We start from the raw sequence: 13,099 nt of genomic DNA, 5'->3' as shown, positions 1-13,099 counted from the left end.
TATGCAGTGCATATATGGCTTTCACTACTATGTTTTATGTTTCTAGTCCTTAGTAGAATACTTTGAGAAAGTTGACTGTCATCTCTACCCAGGCAGAACCCCCAGTGGATGAGATAAGGACACCATAAAACTTTTAACTCAAAATTTGTCATTTATACAAGAAATGCAGGAATGAAAATGGAGTAGAGATTGAGGTCATGGCCAATCAATAATTGGAACAATAATTGGAGACTCATTCCATGGGAAAGCACCAATCCATGACACTATTAATGAAACAGGAGCTTAGCATAAGTGAGAGGCTCCACCCAGCAGTTGACTGAAACAGATGCAGAGACCTACAGTGAATATTGGACAGAATTTCGGGAATCTTATGGAATGGTTGGGAGAAGAACTGAGGGCCCTGGAGGGGATGGGAACTCCACAGGAAAACCAACATAGTCAACCAGCTTGGATCCTTGGGGGCTCTTAGAGACTAAACCACCAACCAAAGAGTATACACAGGCTGGATCTAAGTAGATGTGCAGCTTGGTCTTCAAGTATTTTCCCCAACAACTGGACCAAATGGACAACAGACAAGTCTGCATTATATCTATGCCCTGAGAGTTCCTCTAGCTGGAGATAGGCTAATTATTAGGGAAAGTTTGTTGGCATGGTTCCTGCTAGTTGCTTTTAGCTAGACTGACCACTAAAAAAGAAATACAATGCTAACAGCCAGTAAATACAAATGTTTGCAGCTTGGTCAGAAAATGATGCATATAAAGTTGAGGCCAAAAAAGTATGGCTACTGAAGAGATTAGTGCCATTTAAAAAAAGATGAAGTAGTTTTGACTTGTATTTCTATGATGACTAAAGATGTTGAACGTTTATTTTTGGATTTTTTTAGACATATCCATTTCATCATTGGAAAGTGTCCATTTAGCATCTTTGTTAGCTAGTTTTTTCCATTTATATATGTATTTACTTATTAATTTATTTTACATTCCAATTGCTGCTTCTTTTCTGGTCCCCCATCACACAATCCCTCCTTCACCCCCCTTTCCCATCTTTTCTGAGAGAGTGGAGCATCCTTGGTATTCTTCTACTCTGGTACATCAAGTCTCTGTAGGGCTAGGCATAACTTCTCCCACTGAGGCTGGACAAGACACCCACAGACATGCAACAGCTTTAGGGACAGCCCCTGCTTCAGTTGTTGGGGAATCCACACGAAGACCAAGCTGTGTATCTGCTACATATATGCTAGGGACCTCTGTCACTGTGCTAGCTAGTTTTATGTTTTATGAAGAGAAAACTTCAATCAAGAAAATGGACCTACCATATTGGCTTGTAGGTAAATCTTTAGTGAATTTTCTTAATCGGTGATTGATTTGGGAGGACCCAGCATATTTTGGGTGATGTTACATCTGGGCTGGTGGTCCTGGGCACTTTAAACAGGCAGACTGAGGAAGCCCTAAGGAGCTATCAGGAAAGCAGTGCTCCTCCACGGCTTCTGCACAGTTCATGTCCTGCTTGAGTTCCTGACCTGATTTTATTAGTGATGAGCTATGATATGAAAGTGTGATTTGGATGAGAATACCTCCCTCCACCTTTGAAAGGTTTGACCACTTGGCCAACAGTTGGTAGAACTGTTTGGGAAGAATTAGGATGTGGTCTTATTGAAGGAAGTGTGTTACCGGGGTAGGTCTCAAAATCCATGGCACTCCAGTTGAATCTCTCTCTCTCTCTCTCTCTCTCTCTCTCTCTCTCTCTCTCTCTCTCTCTCTCTCTCTCTGCCTGTGGTTGTTTTCTCATTATGTAAGCTCATTATGTAAGTTACTGCTACTCATCAGGCCTGCCTGCTGCCATGTTCCCTGGCATGACGTTCATGGACTTCTCTGAAATTAAAAGCCCCAATAACCTCTTTTACAGGTTGCCTTGGTCATGGTGTCTCTTCACAGCAATAGCAAAGTAACCCTGGCAATGCCTATTAAATATTGTGTATAAAATGAATGTGAAAGGAAATTAAGAGTTGCTTTAATTGGGACTAGGAATGTGGTTCAGTTTTAGAATGCTTGCTTAACATGCAGGAAGCACTGGGTCTGATCTAAGTTCCACGATACTGGCCTTAGCTTATGTGGAAAATCTCAACGCTCAAGGAGTAAGAGCAAGAGGATTCAGAGTTCAAGGTCACCTTCGGCAACATAGAAAATTGTAGAACAGCTCAATGGGATACATGTGCAAAAGGGCTAGGCAAATATCTCAGTTGGTGAAGTGTCTGCTGTACAAGCATAAAGACATGATTTCATATCGAAAGGATCCATGTAAAAGTCAAGCATGAGGATGTGTGCCTGTGGCAGCCTTGGTGAGAACAGACAGATGATCTCTGAGGGTCGCTGGCCTGCCAGGGTAGTGTAGTTGATGAGTTTTGGGTTGAGTGAGAAACCCTGTCTTTAAAAATAGAGGTAGAAGTGTAGAGAGACCACTGGGTGGTTAAGAATGCTTGTCACCTATGTATAGGACCCACATTAATTCCTAGCACACTACTGGGTGGTCACAACTGCTTGTAATTATGCGTCAGGAATTCTTATGCTTTCTTGAGTCTCCATAGAAATATGCAAGTACTTGAACACACCTCAACATAAAGACACATGTATAAATAAAATAAATCATGAAAGTTTAAAGGTAGAGAATGAACAAAGAAAGATACTTGATTATAACCCCGGGTCTTTAGATACAGTCACATATATGTACATTCACACACACAGACACACAGACACACAGACACACACACACACACACACACACACACACATTCTCTCTCTCTCACACAGATACACATGGAATAGACATACAAACATACACATAACAAAATATAAAACCTTTCTGGAAGTAACACATTTTACTCTGAAAAACTTAATTTGGTTGATTACACCTCCTGTAAGGTGTAATATGACTTTGTCCTGTCCTATTCACTGGGAGGCCTCTGGGTGACTTTGTCCTGTCCTATTCACTGGGTGAAGGATTTTAGTCATTTCTTGAGACCAAAGCTCAGCCAGGGCCATGGTCAGTTCAAAGCAAAGGTCTCAGTCTAGCAAGGGTCATATGAAGAGGCATGAATTTTTGTGACGTCTGTTATAGGAGGTAATATCTTAAACACAGAATGACATGAACACAAATAACTGAGCTGTAGGCATGGTTAAGACATTGGTGGTTCATCCTGATGAATTTTGAGCTCTTGTCTGCACTCACTGTCTGCACTTGATGGCCTTCTGTGAGCACGTGGAGTAAACGAACACAGCCCGGTAACAGCCAGATCTTATTTTGCACGTAGCGACAAGGTGATGATACTTTGAGCTAAAGCCACACAATGACATGACACCTTTATCCACATTGATGTGCTTATCTTTTTGTCCCCCTAAAAAGTTAAAGTTCACTTTTAGATATCAGTAAAGGAAGTAATTAAGCTTAAGCTCATAAATGACCCCAACCATGAAATCATTGTTACAAGGTTGTCAGCTCCCATATAGATAGAGGGGAACCAAACTCAGGTCCTCTGCAAGAGCAGCCAGTGTTTCTAACTGCTTGTGTAAGTCATCTCACTTTTATTGTTTGACTGATTTTTTTTTTTACTTCAGAGCAAGAGTCTTGTTAATTCCCAAAGGAAGCTGACAGTTTTTAGGAATGAGGAATTTTAGAAAAAAAGGACCTTGAGACTGTGATTAAACCTTAATAGGGAAGAGCATTAGAAAGAAAGGCACATCATAATAAATGGAATACCATTCCATAATCTTATAGGGGAACGTAAGCCTCCATGTATAATGTGAAAAGGAACTTCATTAAGATATAAAAGTTCATTGCATGTATATATGGAATTCTCACTTAATAATGAAATATATATATATATATATATATATATATATATATATATATTACGTTATCTATCTATCTATCATCTATTTATTTATTTTTACAATCCAGTCATTGCTCTGATCCCAGTCCATCCTCCCACAGGTCCCCATCCATTCCTCCTTCCCCTGTCTCAAAGAGGATGTCCTGCCCATGCAAGGCCTCCCCACTCCCTGGGGCCTCAAGTCTCTTCAGGGTTAGGTGCATCTTCTTCCACTGAGGCTAGACCAGGCAGTACTCTGCTGAATATGAGTCTAGGGCTACAGATCAGCTCATGTATGCTGCCTGGTTGGTGGCTCAGTGTCTGAGAGTTATCAAGAGTCTGGGTTAGTTGAGACTGCTGGTCTTTCTATGGAATCACCCTCCTCCCCAGATTCTTCCAGCCTTTTCTTAATACAACCACAGGGGTCTCTGACTCCAGTCCAAGGACTGAGTGTAAGTATCTGCAACTGTCTCAGTCAGGTGCTGGTTGGGCCTCTCAGAGGACAGCCATGCTAGGCTCCTGTCTGTAAGCACACCACAGCATCAGTAATAATGTCAGGACTAGGAGTCTCTCCTTGACAGGAGGCTCTGAATCACCTTTCCCCTAGTCTCTTCTACATTTTTGTTCCTGCAGTTCTTTTCAACAGGGAAAATTCTGGGTCAGAGCTTTTTACTATGAGATGGAAACCCTATTCCTTCACTTAATGCCCTGTCTTTCTATTGGAGGTGAACTATGAGTTCCCTCTCCCTGTTGAGCATTTTATCTAAGGTCTCCCCTTTTGAGTCCTGAGAGTCTTTTGCCTCCCACATTTCTTGTACTCCCACTACAGAGTTCACATATTTTCATTCATTTTACTATGTTGATCTTTCCAATTCATGGGATATATTTCTATCTTCTGAGATCTCTTTCAATTTCCATCTTCAGAGATTTGAAGTTCTTGTCATACAGATCTTTCACTTGCTTAGTTAGGGTTACACCAAGGTATTTTATATTATTTGTGGCTATTGTGAAGGTTTCTATTCCCTAATTTCTTTCTCAGTCTGTTTATCCTTTGAGTAGAGGAAGGCTACTTATTTGTTTGAGTTAATTTTATAACCAGCCACTTTGCTGAAGTTGTTTATCAGCTGTAGGAATTCTTGGGTAGAATTTTTGTGGTGATTTAAGTATACTATCATATCATCAGCAAATAGTGATATTTTGACTTCTTCCTTTCTGATTTGTGTCCCTTTGACTTCCTTTTGTTGTCTAATTCCTCTGGCCAGGACTTTCAGTACTATATTGAATAGGTAGGGGGAGGGTGGGCAGCCTTGTCTAGTCCCTGAATTTAGTAGTATAGCTTCAAGTTTCTCACCATTAGTATGATGTTCGCCACTGGTTTGCTGTATATTGCTTTTACTATGTTTAGGTGGGGGACTTGGATTCCTGATCTTTCCAAGACTTTTAAATGAAGAGGTGTTGAAATTTGTCAAATGCTTTCTCAGCATCTGGTGAGATAATCCTGTGGTTTTTTTCTTTGAGTTTGTTTATATGGTGGGTTATATTGATGGATTTCCATATATTGAACCATCCCTGCATCCCTAGGATGAAGCCTACTTCGTCATGGTGAATGATCATTTTGATGTGTTCTTGGATTCAGTTTGCAAGAACTTTATTGAGTATTTTTGCATCAATGTTCATGAGGGAAATTTGCCTGAACTTCTCCTTTCTTTGTAGGGTCTTTGTGTGGTTTAGGTATGAGAGTAATGTTGGCTTCAAAGAACGAGTTGGGTAGTGTTCCTTCTGTTTCTATTTTGTAGAATAGTTTGGAGAGTGTTGGTATTAGGTCTTCTATGAAGGTCTGATAGAATTCTGTAATGAACCCATCTGGTCCTGGGCTTTTTTTTGGTTGGGAGGCTGTTGATGACTGCCTCTATTTCTTTAGGGCTGTTTAGTTTGTTTATCTGATCTAGATTTAAATTTGGTATTTGGTATTTGTTTAGAAAGTTGTTCATTTCTTGTAGATTTTTCAGTTTTGTTGAGTATAGGCTTTTGTAGTAGGATCTTATAATTCCTTAAATTTCCTCACTTTCTGTTATGTCTCTCCTTTCATTTCTGATTTTGTCCAGGCTCTTCTAGCTTTCATAGTCTCTGTTGAGAAATCGGGTGTGATTCTGATTGGTCTGCCTTTAGATGTTACCTGACCTTTTTCCCTTACTGCTTTTAGTATTCTTTCTTTGCTTTGGGCACTTGGTGTTTTGACTATTATGTGTCGGGAGGTATTTCTTTTCTGGTCCAACCTATTTGGAGTTCTGAAGGCTTAATTTGGATACTTTCTCTGTGCCCTCTAGTTAGTCTGGCTGAGGGTTTATGAATCTTGTTGATTTTCTCAAAGAACCAGCTCTTGGTTTTGTTGATTCTTTGTATAGTTCCTTTTGTTTCTACTTGGTTGATTTCTGCTCTGAGTTTGATTATTTCCTGCTGTCTACTCCTCTTGGGTGTATCTGCTTCTTTTTGATTTAGAGCTTTCAGCTGTGCTGTCAAACTGCTAGTGTTTGCTCTCTCCAGTTTCTTTTTGGAGGCACTCAGAGCTATGAGTTTTCCTCTTAGTACTGCTTTCATTGCCTCCCATAAGTTTGTGTATGTTGTGCCTTCATTTTCATTAAATTAAAAAAAATCCTTAATTTCCTTCTTTATTTCTTCCTTGACCATGTTATCATTTAGAATTTCTCACCTTCCATGTGCATGTGGGCTTTTTGTTTTTGTTGTTATTGAAGACCAGCCTTAGTCTATGGTGATCTGATGAGATTCATGAAATTATTTCAACCTTCTTGTATCTGTTGAGACCTGTTTTGTCACTGACTATATGGACAGTTTTGGAGATGGTACCATGAGGTGCTGAGAAGAAGGTATATTCTTTTGGTTTTGGATGAAATCTTCTATAGATGTCTGTTAAGTCCATTTGGTTCATAATTTCTGTTAGTTTCACTGTGTCTCTGTACACTTTCTGCTTCTATGATCTGTCCATTGATGAGAGTGGGGTGTTGAAGTCTCTCAGTATTATCGTGTGTGGTGCAATATATGCTTTGAATTTAAGACAGTTTCTTTCATAAATGTGAGCGCCCTTGTATTTAAAGCATAGATGTTTATGATTGAGAGTCATCTTGATAGATGACTAATATAATTCCTGTGATTAATATAAAGTGTCATTCCTTATATTTTTTGATAACTCTTGGTTGAAAATCCATTTTATTCAATATTAGAATGACTACTCCAGCTTGTTTATTGGAACCATTTTTTTTTTTGGAAATTTTTTCCAACTTTTTACTGTGCTGTAGTGTCTGTATTTGTTGCTGAGGTAAGTTTTCTGTATGCAGCAAAATTCTGGATTCTGTTTACCTATCCAGTCTGATAGTCTATGTCTTTGTATTGGGGAATTGAATTCACTGATGTTAAGAGATATTAAGGAATAGCGATTATTGATTCCTGTTATTTTTGTTGTTAGAGGTAGAATTATGTTTGTGTGGCTTTTCTTCTTTTGGGTTTGTTGCAAGGAGATTATTCTCTTGCTTTTCCTAGGGCGTAGTTTTTCTCCTTGTGTTGGATTTTCCATCTATTATCCTCTGTAGGGATGGATTTGTAGTCAGAAATTGTGTAAATTTGGTTTTGTCCTATAATATCTTGGTCTCTTCATCTATGATAATTGAGAGTTTTGCCGGATATAGTACCCTGGGCTGGCATTTGTGTTCTCTTAGGGTATGTATAGCATCTGTACAGGATCTTCAAGCTTTCATAGTCTCTGTTGAGAAGTCTGGTGTAATTTTGATCAGTCTGCCTTTATACATTGTCCTTTTTCCCTTACTGCTTTTAGTATTCTTTTTTTTTTTTTTGTTTGTTTTGAACATTTGATGTTTTGACTATCATCTGTCAGGAGTTTCTTTTCTGGTTTAATCTATTTAGAGTTCTGTTGTCTTCTTGTATGTTCATAGCCACCTTTTTCTTTAGGTTAAGGAAGTTTTCTATGATTTTGTTAGAGATATTTACTGGGACTTTTAGTTGGGAGTCTTTGCTCTCTTCTACACCTATTATGTTTAAGTTTGGTGTTCTCATTGTGTCCTGGATTTCCTGAATGTTCTGCATTAGGACCTTTTTTGATTTTTACATATTTTCTGACTGATTAATGTTTTCCATGTTATCTTCTGGCTTTAGATCCTCTTTTTTATCTCTTGTATTCTATTGGTGTGGTTTCATCTATGACTCCTGATCTCTGTCCTAGGTTTTATGTCTCCAGGGCTGTCTAGTTTTGTGATTTCTTTATTGCTTCTATTTCTATTTTCAATTCCCTAACCTGTTTGGTTTTGTTTTCCTGTAGCTCTTTAAGTGTTTTTTGTGTTTCCTCTTTAAGGGCTTCTACTTCTTTAAGTGTTCTCCTGTATTTCTTTACAGGAGTTATTCATGCGATTCTCGAGTCCCCCCATTATCATATTGAGGTATGAGCGTAAGTCCAAATCTTGTGTTTCTGGTGTGTGGGGATATCTACTTCTTGCTGTGTTGAGAGTACTGGGTCTGATGTTGCCAGGTTATCTTGGTTTCCATTGATTAGGTTTTTGCTCTTGCCTCTTGCCATCTTGTTATCTTTGATGTTAGGTTGATCTTGTTCTCTCTGACTGAATGTTTTCTCTCCTGTGGCTCTGTGGGCCCATGGTCTGTGGAGGAAGATTGCTCCTGGGTGTTCAGCTCTCTGTGGGCAGGCAGTGAGTCCTGATGGCGGGTAGCATGTCTCTGTTTCTGGGCCAGAACAGCCTGTTCCCATTCAGCATTGCATTACCTGCAACACTAGAGTTCCCAGTGTTCTCTCCCTGGATAGTCAGTGGGAAGGAAGTTGAGGCTCACTCGTGGGCTCAGATGTGGAAGCACTTCTGAGGCTCTTCTGGGTGCTCAGCAGGCTGCAGGCAGGCCCGGAGTTCTGATGGTGGGGACCAGCTATATCTCTGGGAATTTTCTTCCTCCATGTTTTGACTTGGCTTTCTTCTTTTTTCTCTGTCCCTATTATTCTTATATATATATTTTTATTTTGGCTCAGATTTTTGGACATACTGTAATGGAATTTAAAGATTTAACCTTTTCTTTGATTGAGCTATCCATTTTTTTGTATTCTGTTTTTAATGGCTGAAATAGTCTCCTTGATGACTTTACATCTGGTGCTGAGTTTTTAATTTCTATTTATTTATTAAATTTTACTTTCTTTTACTTTGAATTGTATTTTTTATTTCATACAATTGCTTACTCATATTTTTATGGTCTTTATTAAGGCATTTATCAAATCCTCTTTAAGTTCATTGAACATATTTATAATTTCTATTTTCAAATTCTTGAATTGTGCTTCAGATAAATTTTTTTCAAGGCCTGGTACATAAGGTTGCATTTAGAGTAAATATATAGTCTTGGCTGTTTGCTTTTGTGCTTTTGCACTGGGGTCTAATGCATCTGGATTTATGATGTATGTAGTCTTTCTTGGTATACACATATGGACTTATATTTGTTGGGCAGATGTTTTGTTCTTTGGTTGCTGTTGCCCACTCTGTGTTCTAGCCAAGTTTAGCATCTGTTAGGTCCCTGAGTCTCAACAAAGTGGGGTCACTATGAGTTCTCTGGTAGAGAACTTTACCGGAGGCCAGTGAGGAGTCAAAGAAGGATGGGTATAGGCTAGAAGGAACTTCAAAGAGGAGCTTCCAGAAATAACATAGACCCTGGCATTTGCACCATAGAAAAAGACCTAATCTCAAGGGGATAAAGATGATTTGGGAGGAGGGTTTCTGGCAAGCAGGGTACAACACAACTATATGTAAACTGAGTGTTCAGAAGGGAGGGCAGGAAGTAGAATGGCCATTGCCTATGGAAATCCAGCCTAGAGTGCCAGCTGTGGGCTTCTGAAAGAGAGAGGTTCTATGGGTTGGTGGATGGAGTAAAAAAGGAGTGAAGATAGGTTTAGATTTAAGCCAACAAAAAGTCTTTATTAGATGACTGGAGTGTACATTGGGTGTTTTGGATTCCAGTGCAGCTCTGAACCTTTCTCAGGGTAAGGTTTTAAGCACAAAAATCATGCTACAAAGGCTCAAATGTGAGGTCAGTACATTTTAAGACTTTTCCATATATATGGCCTTTGATGGATTAGAACTTTGCTTTTTTTTTCACTGGCAGTGCTGTCCGCATGCTGACTATTCCAGCCTAAATCATTCTTCCATCATGGTATCAGTTGTGTTAAGGTCTGGGTCCCTGTTACAAAGCCTTTAATCCAACTGGGTGGAATAGCTTTTTTGATTCTTGAGACTAAAACCCAGTGATTACATTGGCCAGCCCAAAGCAAAAAGTCTTAACAAGAGGTTATAACAAGAGGCACGGGTTTTGTGAAAATTGTTCTGTAAGCTAATACCTTTAAATGTGAAAATATGAGCACACTCAGAATTGGGCTTCAGGTGTGTTAGAAAATACTCTACACCTGCAGTACATCCTAATGACCTAAGCATTCTTGTCTACTCACACACTTATCACAACTTTCACAATGTTATAAATACATGGACTAAGCAGATAACTCACAAACAGAAAGAGTAAACATTCAGATTCTATTTTAGTTGCAGATAGAGATAAGGTGATAATTATATAACTTGAGCTAAAATTAACATTAACCACGTCAGTATTATCTACTTATCCCTTTTAAATTCTATAAAAAGTCAAAGTTCAATCTTAGATAACAGTAAGGGAAGCCAACAGGCACATAAATGACTATAGTCACATTATATATTACACCAGTGATTCTCAACCTTCTTCATGCTGTGGCCCTTTAATACACTTCCTCATGGTGTAGTGACCCCCCCAACCATACATTTGTTTTCATTGATGCTTCATATCTGTAATTTTGCTACTCTTATGAATCATAATGTAAATATCTGACATTTCCAATGGTTTTAGGTGACCTTTGTGAAAGGATCTTTTGACCACCCCAAAGGAGTTGTGACCCAGAGGTTGAGAATTGTTGTGTTGCATGGCTTAGTACAAAATCTTGGGCTCTGGGAATGCCAAAATAATAGCCTGAGCAATCATTCCCATGTGTCAGTCAAAGAAGTGAAGGACATAAAAGGAAGTTGTAATCAATGAGGTCCTTTAAGAACACTTAGGACTCATTCACAAAGGGACAATCCACATAACACTGACAAAGAGGTTAAATTAGGCTGATGACTTCAGTCCTAACCTCCCTAATAATTACAGCAAGAATACTAACTGCAGTCAGATGCTGCTTATTGTCTGTACAGGAGGGCTAACCTAGAAATCCACTGAAATACAATTAACAAACAAATACTTAACCTGATGCTTTTAGATGCTGGACCAGAAGATCAATCCTATGCTAAAAGAGTTATAAATTGTTAGATTGAATGAAAGCGTTAAAATAAATTTGAAAACCTAAAAAAAAAAAACTAAAGAAAACGGAGAGGGAAGTGTCCAAAATAAATCATTAAGGTCCATTTTCAGTTTGAGGTAGTTTTAGAGCTCATCATGAGTCACAGAATATCAGGAGGCTCTAAGCCCCTCTTTCTCCTGGTAGCTGATGCCTACTGGTCTTGTAGCTCTAAGACTTCAAAATTACAGTCCCCCATGTGACCAAGATAATAATCATAGAAGGAGGTAACCTCAAGACCTGAGATATTAACTTGATGGTATTTTGCACCCTGAAACAACAATGGAGGGTATATTAGACGAATGTGAAGATTGAAATGCCCAGTTTTATAGAGGCTCACCAGAGAAGACTGCTTGAACACGGGTTAATAGAAAGTCTTTACTAGCTAATCAGCAACTACACTGGGTGATTGAGACTTTAGTGTAGCCTGAGCCTTTCTCAGGGTGAACTTTTAAGCACAAAACACATGTTCAGTTTGACGAAATAAGGATAACAAAAACAGTTAGCATGAAGTGGAACCACAGAAGTAAAAAAAGCAAGGTCAGCACACTTAGAGACTTTCCCATAACTATGGGCATCAATGGATTCGGTATTTGCTTTAGTTTTTGGCAGGCTGTGCAATCTATATGCCTGAATGGCATCCCATAATGGAGTCAGTTATGCTAAGGTCTTGGGCCCTGTTATTATCAGAGAACTATAGGACATTGAGAGCAGAACTTACCTGTGACCATGGAGTTCTCCCTCCATGAGAACAGCCTTGAAATTGGCTGAGATCGAAAAGATCATTAGAAGCACAAACTCACCCACAAAACTTTCAATTCAAAATTTATACTGTCTACAAGAAATAAAGGCAGAGGGGTGGAGCAGAGATGGAGGAAATGAAAAAACAATAACTATCCCAGCTTGAGACCCATCTCATGGGCAAGCACCAATCCCTAACATGATTAATGATATTGTGTTATGCTCACAGACAGGAACATGATATCCTCTGAGTGGCTCCACCTAGCAGCTGACTCAGATGCAGACACCTGCAGCCAAACAGTAAATAGATCTTGGGGACTTTTATGGAAGAATAGGAGGCAGTCTTGCAGGCCCCAAAGGAGATAGGAACTCTACTGGAAGACCAACAGAATCGACTAATCTGGACCCTTGAGGATCTCAATTTCTCCACCACCAAACAAAGAACATACATGTGCTAGACCTAGGCCTCCATGCGCATATGTAGCAGATGTGCAGCTTGGCTTTCATGTGGGTTCTCTACTAGTGGGATGTGGCCTATACAAAAAGTTGTTGCCCATACTTGCTATATGGTCTATTAGCTGGGCCTCCTTGTCTGGACTCAGTGGGAAGGGAAGCACTCAGCTTAGAAAAGACTTGATGTAACAGGATGGGAAGATAACTAAGGGTTCTCCACCTGCTCAGGGGAGGAGAGAGGAGACGAGAACAGGATTTTTGAAGGGAGTGACTGGGAGGCATTATTGATTGGGATGTAAGGTCAATAAGTAAAATAAATAAAATTCAATGAAATTCAATTCTGGAATCAAAAAGATCCATTGTGACACAATTCTCTATGTATTTTTTTCATGTGATAATATCACAAAGTCTAATGTGATCATAATACACATACCTTCATAATTGTCTATTGTGACATCATAATATCAACTCTGACATCACAGCTCCACAATATGACCCTATAATGTACGTTATGATATCACAGTGCATAATATGATATCATAATTCTTCATTACGACATCTCCACAGTGGTCTATTGTAGTATCACAATTGTTGTAGTACCATTACAATTT

The sequence above is a fragment of the Micromys minutus genome, assembly GCF_963924665.1.
Source record: "Micromys minutus genome assembly, chromosome: 29".
Taxonomy (NCBI): Eukaryota; Metazoa; Chordata; class Mammalia; order Rodentia; family Muridae; genus Micromys; species Micromys minutus.
Note: the sequence above shows the minus strand (reverse complement) of the source record.